The following is a 16,567-nucleotide window of genomic DNA, read 5'->3' as shown; positions in this document are numbered from 1 at the left end:
AATTTAAATTTGCCTTGGGAATCTCAGTATAAACGCATGATTTCTTTTGCACTTTCTAAAAATATACATATTTCTGGGACTTCCCTGGTGGTCCAGTGTTTAAGACTCCACGCTCCCACTGCACGGCGCCTGGGTTCAATCCCTGGTCAGGGAAATAGATCCCGCATGCCGCAACTAAGAGCTCTCATGCCACAACTAAAAGATCCTGCGTGCCGCAACTAAAGATCTCGCATGTGGCAACGAAGATCCTGCGTGCCGCAGGTAAAAAAAAAAAGATCCCACATGCCGCAACCAAAAAAAAAAAAAAAAAAAGATCCTGCGTGCCACAATGAAGATCCCACACGTGGCAAAGAAGGTCCTGTGTGCCACAACTAAGACCCAGTGCAGCCTAAATAAATAAATATTTTTAATAAATAAATCAATAAAAATATACATATTTCCTAATTCTGTTCACTGAAAAACTATAGAATCGATGAAAGCCCGGTAAGAATGAGGACCGTAACATCCCAATTATGGTTTCTAAATAGTATTTGCTACAAAAAGGAATCAGAGGTCCTTAGAGTAATGTTTAGTTCCAAGTCTGGAGCAGGGAGTATATAAAAGAAATCTGAGACATCATGTTATTCTAGAAAGCAAGGAAGCTATCAAAGTCTGTTGGAGTCATGACAGAAAGGTTCCTGCTGGTGAAAGATGGGACAATTTGAGCATCAAAAAGAAAAATGAAGCACACCAAATATATAAATATCCATGATTTTACAATATTTGAAAAAGAGCTTCTTTGGAAGTTACTAGAACGTCAATTCATTATTCTAAAAATTGATTACTAAAGAGAAAGAATCCAATATTCTGTTTCTTGTACAAACTATATTTTCAGGTAACTACATAGTTGATGCACAGCATTTCTAGCAGAAATCATCATTCGTTGTCAAAATCATTAGGTGGATGTCAATGGGGACCTTTATAATGGAAGGATCAGTCTGAAGACACCTGAAACCCGTGTCATCAGTCAAGTCACAAAAGGAAACAGTATGACCTTGTCATATAAGCCAAATAAGATAATTTAGGACAATTTAATTAAAGGACTATTTACCAAAGTGTGGACATGGTTACGGAAAACCAACATGGAATGATGAAGTACCCTGGGACTCACATGAGCCGGGGGCATTAACTCTAGGCCTGAAGGGGTAAAGAGAAGGAGCAGTTACCATAACCTTAAAAGAGAACTGTAGCTTTAAAAGAAGGTCACGCAATGGGATCTGTGGCCTCTGTTAGAGAAACGTAACCACTGCCAACCTGTGACAACTCAGCAGGGAAGCAACCACGGGGATATATACCTCAACTTTACTCTCTACCCATCCTATGATCTATGGGTGTCTATCATCGGAAAACCAGGAGCCAGAGGACAAAGAAGTCTGTTGATGGAGTCTATAAAAGTCAGCTCCTGGAGCAGAGAGCAGGATAGAGAAGGGTGGAGATAGAACTGGGGAGATAAATAGAGAATATCTGACACACAAGTAATACATCCTTTCAGCACCAGTCTAATTCTTTAACAGACCTGAACAAAAGACCAGACTTCATAAGGATGCGCCCAGCATTCAGAATTTCTCAGTTTCTCCCTGATGTTGAAAACCAATGAGAAGCAGGCTGGTGTTGCAATAAATTCCAACAGAGTCCTCAGGATGAAGGCTGTGGTGACCCTATTTGTTCATCCCATTTGCCAGCTGGCAGACTAAAACATCCATAGTGAGATTCAAGATTTGGTTTGGGCTCCAGCGACTCTAGAGAAAGATAAAATCTGCAACAAATCCGTCTCTCTGGCCCCTTGCAGTTTCTTTAAGTTGATTTTACACATTAATTTGCTTCAACAAAACCTTGTCAAAACTCCAGATCTTCCTTCCTCTCCCACTAATTCTTCCAGAGCTCCTACTCTTTCTATCCATGAAAAGACCTAATGATTTTTGTCACTTAGTAACTGGGGTGACCATAATATACAGTTGATCCTCATGGTTCACAGATACCATATTTGTGAACTTGCCTACTCACTAAAATTGATTTGTAACATGAAAATCAATACTCGTGGTGCTTTTGCTGTCATACACATACATGCGCAGAGTGGTAAAAAAAACTTGAGTTACTCATGCGTGTGCATGTTCCCACCTGAGGTTGAACGTGGCGATACTCTGCCTTCTTGCTTCAGCTCTCATACTGTAAACAAGTGTTCTTTCTGTGGTCTATTTAGTGCCACATTTTCCCAACTTTTGTGCTTTTTGTTGGTGATTTTTCTGTTTAAAATGGCCCCCAAACATGTAGCACTGGGGTGCTGCTTAGCATTCCTAAGCACATGAGGGCTGTGATGTGCTACATGGAGAAAACACCTGTATTAGGTAAGCTTCATTCAGGCATGAATTATAATGCTTTGGGCTGTCAGTTTAATGTTAATGAACCAACAGTGTATATGAAATCAGGTACCTTGAAACAGAAACGCAGATAAAACAAAGTTATATATTGACAGATTTATGAAAATGCTATGACTAAAAGTTTGCATGAACCTAATCCTGTATTTTCGCTAAGAGCACCGGTTCAATATTTGGTAATTCAGTGTTTGCACTGACTTTATAGAATGTAACTACTATGAATAGCAAGAATAGACTGTATTAAATAAAATACTTTAGGAAGTGGAAGATGGAATGCCTATAGAGAACAGACTTGTTGTTTCCAAGGGAGTGGAGGGTGGGGAAAGGATGGGTTGGGAGTTTGGGATTAGCAGATGCAAACTAGTGTATATAGGATAGATAAACAACAAGGTCCTACTGTATAGCACAGGAAACTATATTCAGTCTCCTGGGATAAACCATAATGGAAAAGAATATGAAAGAGAATGTGTATATATATAGATATAGATATAGATATCTGAATCACTTTGCTGTACAGCAGAAATTAACACTGTAAATCAACTATACCTCAATAAAAATAATAATAAAAAAGAAAGATGGAATGCCTAGACAACAGGTGAAAATCGGGACTCATAATACTATAGTGTGTTGCAGCCAGCCCCCACTAGCTTACAGAGCTGATCCTGTGCATCTCTTCCCAACTCCACATTCATTGATGCCACATCAATAGCTTGAAATTTACACATGGAAATTGGTAAATCCTACGAATCAAAGAGCCAGTTGTTAAACATTTACCAGCACACCACTGACTATAACTCTTCATTTCTGTAATTTTCCCCTTAAATTCCTTTTGTTGAAGTACAGGAATCACAGTGAAGCTGTCACCAATTACCTCAGCTGACTGTAGCCCTGGAGAAAATAATTCTTAGGTGGATGACCAGAGGTGTGTGGCGAAATCCTATGCTTACTGCCTCTTCCTTCATTCCGTCTTTAATTTCTCTCATAGCAAAATCTAACTGGAACCTTGATGATGAAGGAGTCTAGAAAGTATAGTATCCAGGCTTTAAAGGTGGAGATGATACTGAATATCAGTAAACCCTATATGACATGGAAGGAAAATAACTCTGATTATTAGTAAATACCAATAAACTATTCAATAAATATTTCCTATGTGCCATCTATATGCCATTCACTGTACTAGGGGATTTCAAGCAGTAATTTTCAAACTATGGGTAAAAATTTATAAAAGGTTATATTGTTAATTTATTATGTTGTATCCAATGTTATTTTTTTTTTTTTTTTTTTTAATAAATTTATTTATATATTTATTTATTTTTTGGCTGTGTTGAGTCTTCATTTCTGTGCGAGGGCTTTCTCCAGTTGTGGCGAGTGGGGGCCACTCTTCATTGCGTTGCGCAGGCCTCTCACTGTCGCGGCCTCTGGTTGCGGAGCACGGCTCCAGACGCGCAGGCTCAGTAGTTGTGGCTCATGGGCTCAGTTGCTCCTCGGCATGTGGGATCCTCCCAGACCAGGGCTCGAACCCGTGTCCCCTGCATTGGCAGGCAGACTCTCAACCACTGCGCCACCAGGGAAGCCCTCCAATGTTATTTTTTAATAAAATTGAACAAAGCAGAATAGAACAGAAATATCAGAATGCATCACATGTAATATGAGTAAATATTGTTTGTAAAACTTTCATCTCAGATAGATAGATACATATATGTCTATATATGTTTGCAAGGTGAAATGCATTTCTTACTGTTGATTACAGTCAAAGTTTTTTAAAAAAAACATAGCTTTTAGAGAAAGGATTAGCAAACCTTTACTTTAAAGGGTCAGATAGGAAATTTGTTACACTTTGAAGACCACGTGGTCTCTGCTACAACTACTCAACTCTGCCTCTGTAGGGTGAAAGCAGCATAGATAATAAGAAGATGAGTTGGACGTGGCTTGTTCCAATAAAACTTTATACACAGAAACAGGTGGATGGCGTGTAGGATTTGACTTACAGGCCATAGTCTGCCAACTCCTGATTTAGAGCAAATGTTTCTCAAACTATCTGTGGTAGAGCACCAGTTTTTTGTTTTGGTTTATTCCTGCCCAGGACAAGTATACAGCTCACGCCATATGTAACTCATCCCCGCGAGTTCAGCAACAGCCAATCTGACCTATGCCTTGCTCAACAACATAAGTACAGTGAGCATGCACTTAAACAATACAGTAATGTTAATTACATTTCTAGAAAAGATTATAAATACATACTCTCAGTTTGTGTACTTACCTTGTTGTGGACTGGCAACAAACAGTTCACAGACCAGGGACCAACCACATTTTGAGTAGCACTACTTTAGAGAATACAAAAAAATAAAAGATACTGCCATTGTATTCAAGAGGTTTATGAGCTAATGGAGACAGACCTGTTAACAAATAACAATAATACAAGGTAGAATGCAATAGGTGCTCTAATACAAAAACTAGTTCATAGCACATGAACATATTTTTCCCAAACTTGACCTATCTATCTGAAATGGCCAGTTGTGCTTGAGATATATAGATATAGATATTCCACATCCAAAGAAATTATTTAATGCATATCAACTGTTATTAAAACCTTTTTATTTGATAATAATCTGTGTGTATATGTGTATACATGTATATATACACACACATATATGTACATATATGTGTGTGTATATATGTATATATACAAAATTTTTCTATCTTTTCTTTGTTTTGAAAGGTGCTCTGTGAAATTTAGAGGACAGAGGTCCTCTCATAGACATCACTATGAACAATTCTTGGTGAATGAAGACTTAGAAAACATCCAACTCATTTACTGCTATAGCTGGGGCTGATCAACTAGAGACAGAGGCTATTGTTATTTTTTTTGTTAATAATTTTATTTTTTTTGTTTTATATATATATTTTTCATTTTTATTGGAGTATAGTTGTTTTACAATGTTGTGCTAGAGGCTGTTGTTATTTGCACGTTAAATAGTTTGCTTCTCTCTCCAATTTCTCCCCGGTTTTTTATATATATATATATATTTTAGAGTTGAGTTTTTATTTATTATTAAAAACAAAAATGCCCAGCCCTGCCGAGGCCCTGTGTCCCCTGGGGGAGCGTCCTCAGTCCAGTGGTCTCAGGGCCTGGGTAATGGAGGCCTGGCCACAGACTCTCGCTCTGACGCACGGACTCGAGAGATGACAACACTTTCTTTGTGTGAATAAAGTACGTATGGACACTTGAAAGAAAAATGTCAAATAGTTTGCTCCAATGTCAAATAGTTTACTTCTCCAATTTTTTTGTTTTTCACAGTGGTAACATTTATTAGGAAGGAGGGATTCAATTAGACTTCCACATCACACACACAAGAAACAGACTGTAACCATCGTTTCTAAAGAGGAAGGAGGGGAGGCAGAGGGCCCGGACTCCCAGGGGCAGCCCGCTTCAGCTGACAAGGAGGGGAGTATGGGCTGAGGACGGATAAGGCCACTGCTCACCACCCCTCCAGTGAAGTTTAGTGGCTAAAATACTCCTACACACCCCCTGCCCCCCAAAGCCAGCAGCCCAGTAGAAAGCTGTGTTCTCTAGCAGGCACCTGGGTTGTGGCTGGTGGCGGGGAGGAAGAATGTCTTGCTATCTCTTGCTGCTCCTCCAGGTTTCTTTGCCATTACTGACAGGGTTGCTGGAGGGGCCACGAGGGCCGGCAGGTGTGTGGTTGGGCTGCCTTCGGGTAATTTGGGTGCTGGGGGGTGTGGGCCACCACCAGAACCATTACTCTTTATAAGCGAGTCGTGAAAACCATTTCGGAAATACTTTAAGATGTATAAATACATAAGATGGTTGATGAGAGCCAGATCATAGTGTGATGGAGTAAAAATTCTTGCCACTTGAGAGTTTCTGGCCATTACCCTCCCCATGTGCTTTAAAATGAACTGTTTTCTTGCTCTTTCCTTTTTCTGCCCTCCAAGGAGGGACTTCTGATGACAAGCTGGTTTGAGAGCTTCTGTGCTAGAGAGTCAGAAGAAAATGGTGAAGCAGAGTGTGTGGACGAGGGTTTCATGGGATCAAGAGTTATTAGATGTGGACAAGACATCCATGTAAGCATGGGTTGCTAATGTCCAAGTGTTGACTGGAAGGAGAGGAATAAGGGAGCGCCCGTGGTGTGTGATGGGAGTGTGTGGGAGAGGACTAAAAGAGGGCATTTTAAGGCTTATTGCTGAGGACTGTTTCCCTTCATGGAGTTGCTGAAATATAAGAAAAAAATTAACCTATTTAAAACTTACCTTTAGTTCTATGAAATACATTCTTTCAAAAACAACACCATGTGAGGAATGGTTTTATAATATTAATATTGTTGTGTTTGAACTAGTAATATTAACTCCTGTAGTGATGTTTTGTGCCTTTCCTGGTCAAGGTACTCAAAGGATGTTTGAAGCTGCACCTTCAGAGTCTGTCAGAGCTACTAAGTTTTCTTTTGGTGAATGCAAAACTAACATGAATAATGTTGAAAGATTGCCATGAATCACACATTTGACACTTTATCTTGACCATTATAACCTGATTCAATTAAAATTGGATCATCTTTCCCCTTCATCAGAACCTATGGAATGAGGAAGAGATAAGTAATATTATCTTAGTTTTACAAATGGATGAATTTAGGTGCAAGAGATTAGATGCTTGCTCTAGGGTCACTTGGTGAATTGGGTCTCCTGATTAATTAAATGGCAGAGTTGGCATGGACGTCCAGTAAATTTTTGTGCTTAAAAGAATGCCCAGATGATTTTGGCAACTGGATCAGCTACGGATATAAGAATGAGGGGAATATCTGATCACCCTACTGATGTTCCAGCAGTTTCTTCATCTTAATACTGTTACCGAACCAAACTTGGGTCCACTTGCCTGTGTGCAGTAAAGCCAGTCTATTGACACCAGGTTGTGGTGAAGGAAAGTGCAGTGTTTATTGCAGGGCACCAAGCAAGGAGTCCAGAGCAGCTAGTGCTTAAAAGACCCCAACTCCCCAAACTCCCTGAAAGGCTTTCAGGGAAAGGTTTTTAAAGACAGGGTGAGGGAGGGGGGTTGTGTGGTATGTGATCAGCTCGTGAACATCCTTCTGATTGGTTGGTGGTGAGGTAATTGTGAGTCAACATCATCAACCTTCTGGTTCCAGCTGGTCTGGGGTCTGCGTGCTTGTGGGCAGCAGACAGTTAACTTCTTCCACCTGGGGGTTTCAGTATCTGCAAAACAGCTCAAAGGATTTGGCTCCGAAGATTATCTATAGCCCTTGAGGAGGAACTAAAGGTCCTTGACTTTGTTTAATGGCTAAATTATTATTCTTCCGTCTTGCTTTATTGTCTTCCTTTCTTTCTGCATTTTCTCACTTCTCTGATTCAACTTATTCTTTGTTTAATTTTAAATTAATTTTCATTGGCGTATAGTTGATTTACAATGTTGTTAGTGATTAAACTTATTCTTTGCCTAAAGCTTTTCTACAGACAAAAGGCAGGTGGAGGACGTGGAGCGGGAGGAGTCCTGCTCTGGGAAGGCTCCGTAGGGTCCTGCTCGGTTACACTATCTTGTGTGAATGCCAGAGTGCTCCCCAGAGACCTCACTCTCAAGGAAGGATAATTTGGACTTTCTGTGCTTTTAAAAAGGCTTCACTGCCACCTATATCCTGGGCTCCACCTCCAGCCTCTCCTCTCCCCACGCATAGGAGAGTCATACCTTCAGTTACTTTAAGTTAGGCTGACATCTGGTGGGATTTCAGACGTTGAAATTTTAGAAAATAAGGTTTCTATTTTGCTGTTTGGAGGAACAAAGACCCAGGAAATATTACCAGGACAAGAATGGGACAGAAGAGGACAGAGTATGAATTTAGCTCGAGTTTATTCTAAGCTGTGAAATAGAAAGCTTAAGATTATTCTTGATAACATACCCGTGAATAAATGGGTCAAAGAGGAGTACTCTGAATCAGTCCTGTCACCGATAAGAGAGGAGGATGTCGCCAGCCTCTGAAACACTCCCCCATGGGTAACAGATCTATTAGGTTGATACTGTCCCGCTCCCTGCCAGCAGAACACGGTTAATGTCATGGAGAAAGCTCCACAGTGGCTGGGAAATGCACATTTTATAAAAAAGCCTAACTGTCTAAAACCTGAAACGTATGTATTTCATTTTCTCCAGGAATGCTTTGCAATCATCTTCCCTCATCACTGCATTTTTCCTGATAGAGAAAGCCTTTGTGTTTGTGGTGCGCTTCAAGTTCTTGGAGTGAATGATAGCACTGCAACTTGGATGATTCAGAAGGATTTTTAATTCTCTTTAGTGTATTATTTTAGTAAGTAAATTTAAGGCAAACTATTTTTCCAGCCTAATTGCTTTTGTGACATTCCCATTGAGTCCCTGTCATTTATATAATAAGGCTGATTCTGTTAGAAAGGTGACCTGCCTGGCCAGAGGGAAGAGAAATCATTGTTGGGCCTAAACTTATTCCCAGGCTTGACACGTCTTCCCAGATGCATTAGCATGATCTTATTTGCCTCGATCAAGGATAGGGCAAGAATGAGACCATTGATCCGAGTCAAGAACTCTTCCAAATTCTGTTCTGGTTCTTCTAAGGCAGGAATGCAAACTCAGCATCTCACAAATGGGTCATAACCTTTTTTAGGTCACAGACCTTTTAGAGTATCTGATGAAAGCTGTGTTGATCCAGGTCCTCTAAGATGGGATTAGCCATGCAAGAAATGTATTGAAAGCTTGTGAGGAAAAATGAGGGGAGTGTGGAACTGGGGAGGCTAGGAGAGCCCTCAGACTGAGAAGGATATCTGATCTGACCCCCTGTAGAGGAGAGAGGGAAAGAAGGAAGGTTAGGTGGAAGCATCTTAGACTTCAGCGCTGTTTTAAGAGTTCAGTCAGGCTCTCAGGGAGTCCTCAAGCCAAAGTCGCCCATCAGGGCTTCCCTGGTGGCACAGTGGTTAAGAATCTGCCTGCCAATGCAGGAGACAAGGGTTCGAGCCCTCCGGGAGGATCCCACGTGCCGCGGAGCAACTGGGCCTGTGCGCCGCAGCTACTGAGCCTGCGCTCTGTAGCCCGCGCGCCACAACTGCTGAGGCCGCGTGCCTGGAGCCCATGCTCCGCAACAAGAGAGGCCACCGCAGTGAGAGGCCCGCGCACCACAATGAAGAGTGGCCCCCGCTCTCTGCAACTGGAGAGAGCCTGCGCGCAGCGGCGAAGACCCAACGCAGCCAAAAATAAATTAATTAATTAATTTTAAAAAAAGAGAAAAGAATCAAAATAAAATTAAAACAAAAACAAAAACAAAGTCGCCCATCAGAAGAGTCCCACGTCTCCCAGGAACACGCCTGCCTTAGTTTCCCTGACTTACTCGCTCACTGGCTGGAAGCCACTGGAGCTACTGGTCAGTTACACTCCCAAAAGTCAGAGGTCTCAGAGGGACATTTTCATGGCCACCAGTCTATTCCTTGCACTGCACAGAGCTACTTGACACAAATTCAGGGAATAGATCCTCTGTGGTTCCCATGGGCCACTCTTCCTGAGGGGAAATCTCATGAAAGAGGAGTCAGTGGGATGAACTACAACCCCTGTTGCTGCAGTTGCTCTTGGAGCTACAACTGGTGCTCGTCCTCTCTCTCCTCTCCTATTCATTCTAAATTTCTCTCACCTTCGGGTATCACCTCCGTAGGTCTTGCTGGCTTGACCTGATAGTGTTATATAACCCAAACCTTCATTCCTGAGAGGTCTGAGCCCTTGGCAGTCATACCCTTCTGAGGCTGGGGTGGCTACACTTGCCCATGCACAGTCATAATTGGGTCAGAGAGTACCAAGAGGTGCCCAAGTGTATCACCTGGGTAGCACACACATTCTCCATGCTGCCATAATGTAAAAGCAGCCCTATTACCTCCTGATGATCAGCGCCAATTACTCTTGTCACAATTGACTCGTCTTCTTGCCTGCTGGTCCCTGGGCTCAAGGAGTCCAAAGTGTCCTGGTGGTAGCCATAGCTTGTAGTTCAATGGGACCCTTTCCTGCATCCTCTGGCAAGAGTGTGCCCTCTTTGAGGACCATGACCACCATCCCTGTCATGCCCAGAGTTGATGGGACTGGAAGCACAGAGTCCTCCAGTGGTAAGTGGGGCCACTCATGCTTCCACCCCTTGGTCTCTGGATCCATGTATTCTTTCTACTAGGATACACAGCATCAGATACAGGTCTCTGATTTAATATATACACTGTGTCCTGAAGAGCACCCCCTTCTTTCAGAGTGTTGCCCCCAAACTGGCACGTTAATTATTCCTTTCAAAAGCCATTCCAGTGTTCTATGAGGCTGGGTACCTCTGGATGGTGTGGTGCATGATACAACCAGTGGAGCCCATGGTCATGGGCCCACTCCCTCACCTCCTTTGCTGTAAAATGGGTCCCCTGATCAGATGCCATGTTGAGTGGGATTCCATGCTTGTAGATCAGGCCTTCCATAATCCCCTGGATTGTGGTACTTGCTGAGGCTCTACAGGCAGGAAAAGTAAACCCAAGTCTAGAATAAGTATCTATACCTGCAAGGACAAACTACTGATGCTTCTCAGATGGAAGGGACTCATTGCTGTTGACTTGATACCAAGTAACCAAAAGATAGTGCCAGGTCTGGGAGCTCAGTTTGGGTCTCTGTTGCCAACATGTTGGACATTTGGAGGCACCAGTAAACTAGATCAGCTTTGGTAAGTGGGAGTCCATGTTATTGTGGCCATGTTGGCAACCATGGCCACTACGTGAATATGCCCATTGTGCCAATTCTGGGGTGGCTGCTGACAAAGGCTAGCTGATGTCAACTGGCTGAGTCATTTTGTCTACTTCGTTGTTAGGTGCCTCTTCTGTGATGGATGATTTCTGGTGGACATTTATGTGTGATACAAAGATCTTCACATTTTATACCCACTCCCATATTTCCATCCACATGCCTCTACCCCAGAACTCCTTGTATCTGATCTTCTAGTCTTCCCTTCCAGGCCATTGGCCACTGCCCATGAATCTAAATATTCTTACCTCAGACCACTGTTCCTTCCACGCAAAGTGGATGACCAGATGTACCACTTCAGCTCCACCCATTGGGAAGATTATCCCTCCCATTTTCATTCAGGGCCACTCTCGAATGTGATGTAATGTAACCACCATCCATTTTCAGCTTTCCCTCACACACTGAGCAAGAGCTTTATTTTCCTCCTTCAGCTGTTTGTATGAGAACCCTCCCCCCATGTGTCTACAGGTTCAAGCCTTGGTGGGACACTGGTACAACTCTTATGGGTGACATGGGGATCTGGGCTACCTGCTCATGCAGTTAACTTGTGTCCTCTGGTCTTGTTTGAGCCCCATCCTGGATGTAACATTTCCATGTTGTTATGGACGGATGCTAAGCCTGTCTTACTTTATGACTTGACAGTTCAGAAAGAACCCAACTCATAATGTGTAGCTCCAGCTGCATGTTGATGCTCATGATCAAACATTTTGTCTCTACCAGGGCCCACTAAGCTACCAGGACCTGTTTCTTAAAGGGCATATTATTTTCTGCTGTGGATGGCATGCCCTTGCTCCAGACTCCAAGGGCCTACATTGTTTTTCTCCCACTGGAGCTTGCCATAAGCTCCGCACTGTATCATTTTCCACCACTGATGCTTGTAACACCTTGGATTGTATCCAGAAGGTCAGCTGGATTGTATGGCCCACGTGGCAATGTTGCTTGTACCATAACCTGGACCTGCTGCAGAACCCTTTCCTACTCTGGCCCCTACTTAAAGCTGGAAGTCTTCCATGCCAGAGTAATATTCCAGGAGTAGAATGGGCTGCCTCTAGGACCCAAAGAGGCCTACAAGATGCTTTGCTTCCTCTCTGTGGTAGGGGATGTGAGATTCAGGTCCGTTTTTTACTTTGGAGGGGTATTCCAGCATGCCCCTGACCCCTGGACTCCTCCACTGGGATCACCACCAATGAAATCTTTAGCAAGTAAGTTGTTACTTTGTTCCAAGGACTATCTGTGTCTCACCTACCAACCAGGATAGTGTCATCTTCACCTGCAGGGAAGTGAATGATCAAGTTCCAACTCCACATCTTACTGCCTATATTCTGAGACCGCTCCTGGTGCCACTTATGTAGTCCAGGTCCTCTAAGAAGTAGGTGCCACAACAGAACTAGCCATGCAAGAGATTTCTTAGGGACAGTGCCGAAGACAGAAAATGGGGAGGGAATTGGGGGAGGCTGGATACTTCAAAGCAGGTCTGACTCTGGGTGAAGGAGAGAGAGAAGGGAGGAAGAAAGTAGGAAGGTTAGGTGGAAGCATCTTAGACTGCAACACAGTTCTGAAGGAGTCTGCAAGACCATCAGGGAGTCCTTGAGCCAGAGGTGCCATCAGAGAAGTCCTGCATCACTGGCTTGGAGCAGGCTGTGGGAAGCATGGCCTTGGTATCTACACAATGATACATTTCAGAGTGCAGCAGCTGGGACCATCAGTCACTTATGGTCCTTGCAGTAGGGGATCGGAGAGGTCTATTTTCATGGCTGCCAGGAAGGTTTGTTTCCCTTCACAAAAAAGAATACTAATATGCACATGTAAAAATGTGTGTAATTTCATAGGGTTCATGGGCCCTCATGGACCCGCTCAAGTCCATTCGTTGGATGGCATGGGTGGTTAAGAACACCTGTTTTCAGAATTTACTGCTGATGTCATTTAAGAAGAATAGACTGCTGTGGGTTTTTATCTGAAAGATAAACAACACATCTTCAAAAGACACATAAATTCCTTAAGGATGTATTATAGTCTCTTCATTAAAAGGGGGCCTATATCCTCTTAATATCATGTACAGTACTATATACATTGTAGATAATCTGAATATCTTGGATGGGTATACAATAAGGATCCCAGCCAAAATAGTCCCATTTTGGGGGGAGTTTTAACAGTAGGATTGGGAAGCAACAAAGGCTTTTCAATCTTGAAACCCTCTCTTGTCTCATAGTTTAGCAGAGCAGAAGTTTGGTGAATCCACCAATTTCAGAAGGCTCAGAACTTTGTTCTAATAAAGAAGATGCCCAATTTCTTTAATCAAATAAAATGTTTTCAATATGTTATTCCTCCTTGGTAAGCAGTGCAATTGAAGCAGTGTAGTGGAATACATTTCCAAATCCAGGCAAAGGATGATCTTGCACGACTCATGTGATCCCTGTGTGTTGGATTCCCCTACCTTTTTTAATGTTTAAAAATATAAGTACTTTATTTATAATTTTAATTGAGATGAAATTTACATAGTTCAAAGTGCACAAAGTTTGAAAGAACAGCTCAATAAATTTTTACATACACCCATGTGACCACCAATCAGGTCAAGATATAGAACATTTCCAGGGCTCCCAGAAGGCTCCCTTGTGTTCCTTCCCAGTCAGCACCCCACCCCCACACATAAAAGTAACCACTATTCTGACTTCTATAACCATACATGAATTTTGCCTGTCCTTAAACTTCATGGGCTCCTTTGTGTCTGGCTTCTTCCACTCTGCATTATGTCTGAGATTCATCCATGTTTTTGTGGGTGGCTGTACTTCATTTATTTGCACTGTTGTGTAGTATTCCATTGCATGGTTATCTTATCATTTACTGGCCCATTCTACTGTTGACGGATATTAGAGTTGTTGCCAGGTTGGGGCTATTATGAAAAAAGCTGCTATGGATTCTTGAAGATGTCTTTTAATGGACATAAGTACTCATTTCTCATTAGTGCATATCCAGGAGTGAAACTGCTGGGTCAGTGAAATATGTGTGTTCAGCTTTGCTAGATATTGCCCAATAGTTCTGCAGTGTGGTTGCACTACCAGTTTTCACTCCCATCAGTAAAGTGTCAGAGTTCTAGCTGTTCCCTATCCTATCCTGGCCTCACAGACAGTAGGTATCGTAATTCCTTTAAATTTTGGTCATTCTGGTGGGCATTTTCCACTTTTAAGTAAGACTAACTGAGCCATCATCAGTCAGGGAAAAGGCATGTCAGTGCTCTCAGAACCCCTTAAAAAGCTTGGGACGGTTTTACCCGACTGGATACACAAGGTTGTGATGTAGATTTTTTTTTACTGACTATTTATTACAGCATTCTTGGTTCTTTGGAAGCACACCTATAGAGATAACAAAAGAAGTTTTATAATTATAAAGGCCCTTAGAAAAGGCACTGGAAATGATTCTTGGAAACTGAAAGTCTAGTCTATGGCCCAAATTGAAGTGGTACAAAGAGGGAAATGGCCTCTTCAGGGACCAGAGAAGAGGTTAGCTCCAGAGGAAGGAATGGATCATGCATTTTATTACTGAGAATAACTGTCCATTCTTACTTAAATGTGTATAACTTCTCAGTGGTATTTAAAGGATTAATAATTTAATTATCAAACAACTTGGACTTTGTTAGGTCAGAGAAACAGCGATGTTTACATTGATAAGGTTCTGCTGTTTTTGGGCTTTTACTGATGAAAGAGGAAGGACAAGAAAGCCATTAATAATTATAACTAAGTAGTTTCCCTACTTTATTCTACTCTCAGATCCATGAACAGGAAATATGTCTGTTTGATCTTTTAATCTGTAAATCAGGATTTGAAGACAAGAATTATAGCTCCATCATCTCCTTTAATCCTTTCCCTTAACTATTCTTGCCCTATAAAACTGCCTTGATTTGTCTGTGGGGCTCTATTTCTAAATTATTTTAATTCACAATAATTAAAAATGAACAAATGTTTATTAATTGCTTTCCTTGTGCTAGGTAAATGGCTATGGGTCCTTGCATCTATTATCATTTATGCTTCACACCAAGTATCTTGCTTAAGTTCTTCTCACCCCTGTGAAGCTAAGAGATTATATTTTATTAACACTGCTTTAAAGATAAAACTATTAAGGCAAAGAGGTGAAATGACCTGCTTTTGTATGTTTCATTATAATTTCAAGTTCAAAGAGTTTATTCTCTTTCTTTCACTTTTAGAGTCAAGTTGCCAAGTCCTGTCAGTTTTCTCTTGGATGAAGTCTTCCATTTCCACAACTGCTGCTCTTGTTCAGGGAACAGAATAGCCACAAGACTGGTTTCCCAAATAAATCTACACAGTATCACCATATCAATCTTGATGAAACACTGCTTTCATTATGTTCCTCTCTCCTGCCACACTATTCAATGGCTCCCCAAAGCCTGCAGGGAAAATCCCAAACTTAGTAGCTTTTTGGTGAAGGCGCTCCTCAGTTTTACACCAACATACTTTTCCAAATACTTTCACACACAAATCCTCCATTTCAAACAATACAGACTATTTACTGACCATCAAATAAGAATTCCAATCTCACACATTTGCTCACAGACCTGCCAACCTGCCAACCTGCCTTCTATGATAGACATCCATCCACTGACCTGAGGGGTTCCCTTATCAGGTATTTTCTCCCTTCTCTGAACTCCTGTGGCATTTCATAGTTGTATTAAGGAGACAGCAAATTACCTATAGAGTAACAGCAGGATGAAAAGTGGCATGGTAGATTTGAAAATAAATTATATACTCCTTGAACTGAAAGAGCTCAAAATGTGAGATGACAATATAAATGGAAAATTTAATTAGGAACTTAAAGGTGTGTTAGTAGCGTTTCTGAGCATGTTCTATGTAGTAGGCCATGCACTATTTTCCCTGGACTTGCACATTTATTTCTATAAGTAGGCACTGTTATTATCCTCCATTTACTGTTGAGGAATCTGAGGCTCAGATATGTTATAGGACGTAGCCAAGATCATCCAACTAATAAGGGGAGAGGGAGCATTTGAATCGCCCATATTCTTTTTTTTTTTTTTTAACATCTTATCCCTTAGGATATAGTGCACTTAAGATGTGATCTCAAGTTCCACTTGCTCCAGGAAGAAGACAGGGAGATTGAGGGAATGTAAGACATTGGAAGACTAGTAGGAAGGTGAATACAGAGAAACAGAGGAGGGCAAGAATTAACAAAAGAGAAATAAAAAGATGGACTGAAACATGAGCCAATAAAATGGAGCTTAGGAATCTGGAGCTAGCTCTGTCAACATTTGTCTTCCAGGGTCCTCCTTTTATAAACAAGCTGAAGATTTGTAGATTCTTAAATGGCTCAAATTCAGTCAGCCATTTGGTTCTCA

At 41.7% G+C, this 16,567-nt stretch overlaps 1 long non-coding RNA gene across 1 annotated transcript in view; it reads left to right on the top strand.

The window, feature by feature from the left end:
• The window catches only part of LOC132357920 (uncharacterized), a 115,582-nt gene extending 100,072 nt beyond the window's left edge, over positions 1 to 15,510 (top strand). Inside the window, exon 3 of the long non-coding RNA XR_009500355.1 lies at positions 15,404 to 15,510. This is a non-coding gene — a long non-coding RNA (uncharacterized LOC132357920). The remainder of the gene's footprint in view (positions 1 to 15,403) is intronic.
• Positions 15,511 to 16,567: the final 1,057 nt, after the last annotated feature.

The sequence above is a fragment of the Balaenoptera ricei genome, chromosome X (genome assembly GCF_028023285.1).
Source record: "Balaenoptera ricei isolate mBalRic1 chromosome X, mBalRic1.hap2, whole genome shotgun sequence".
NCBI lineage: Eukaryota > Metazoa > Chordata > Mammalia > Artiodactyla > Balaenopteridae > Balaenoptera > Balaenoptera ricei.
This window is presented reverse-complemented; position numbering and strand designations above follow the sequence as displayed.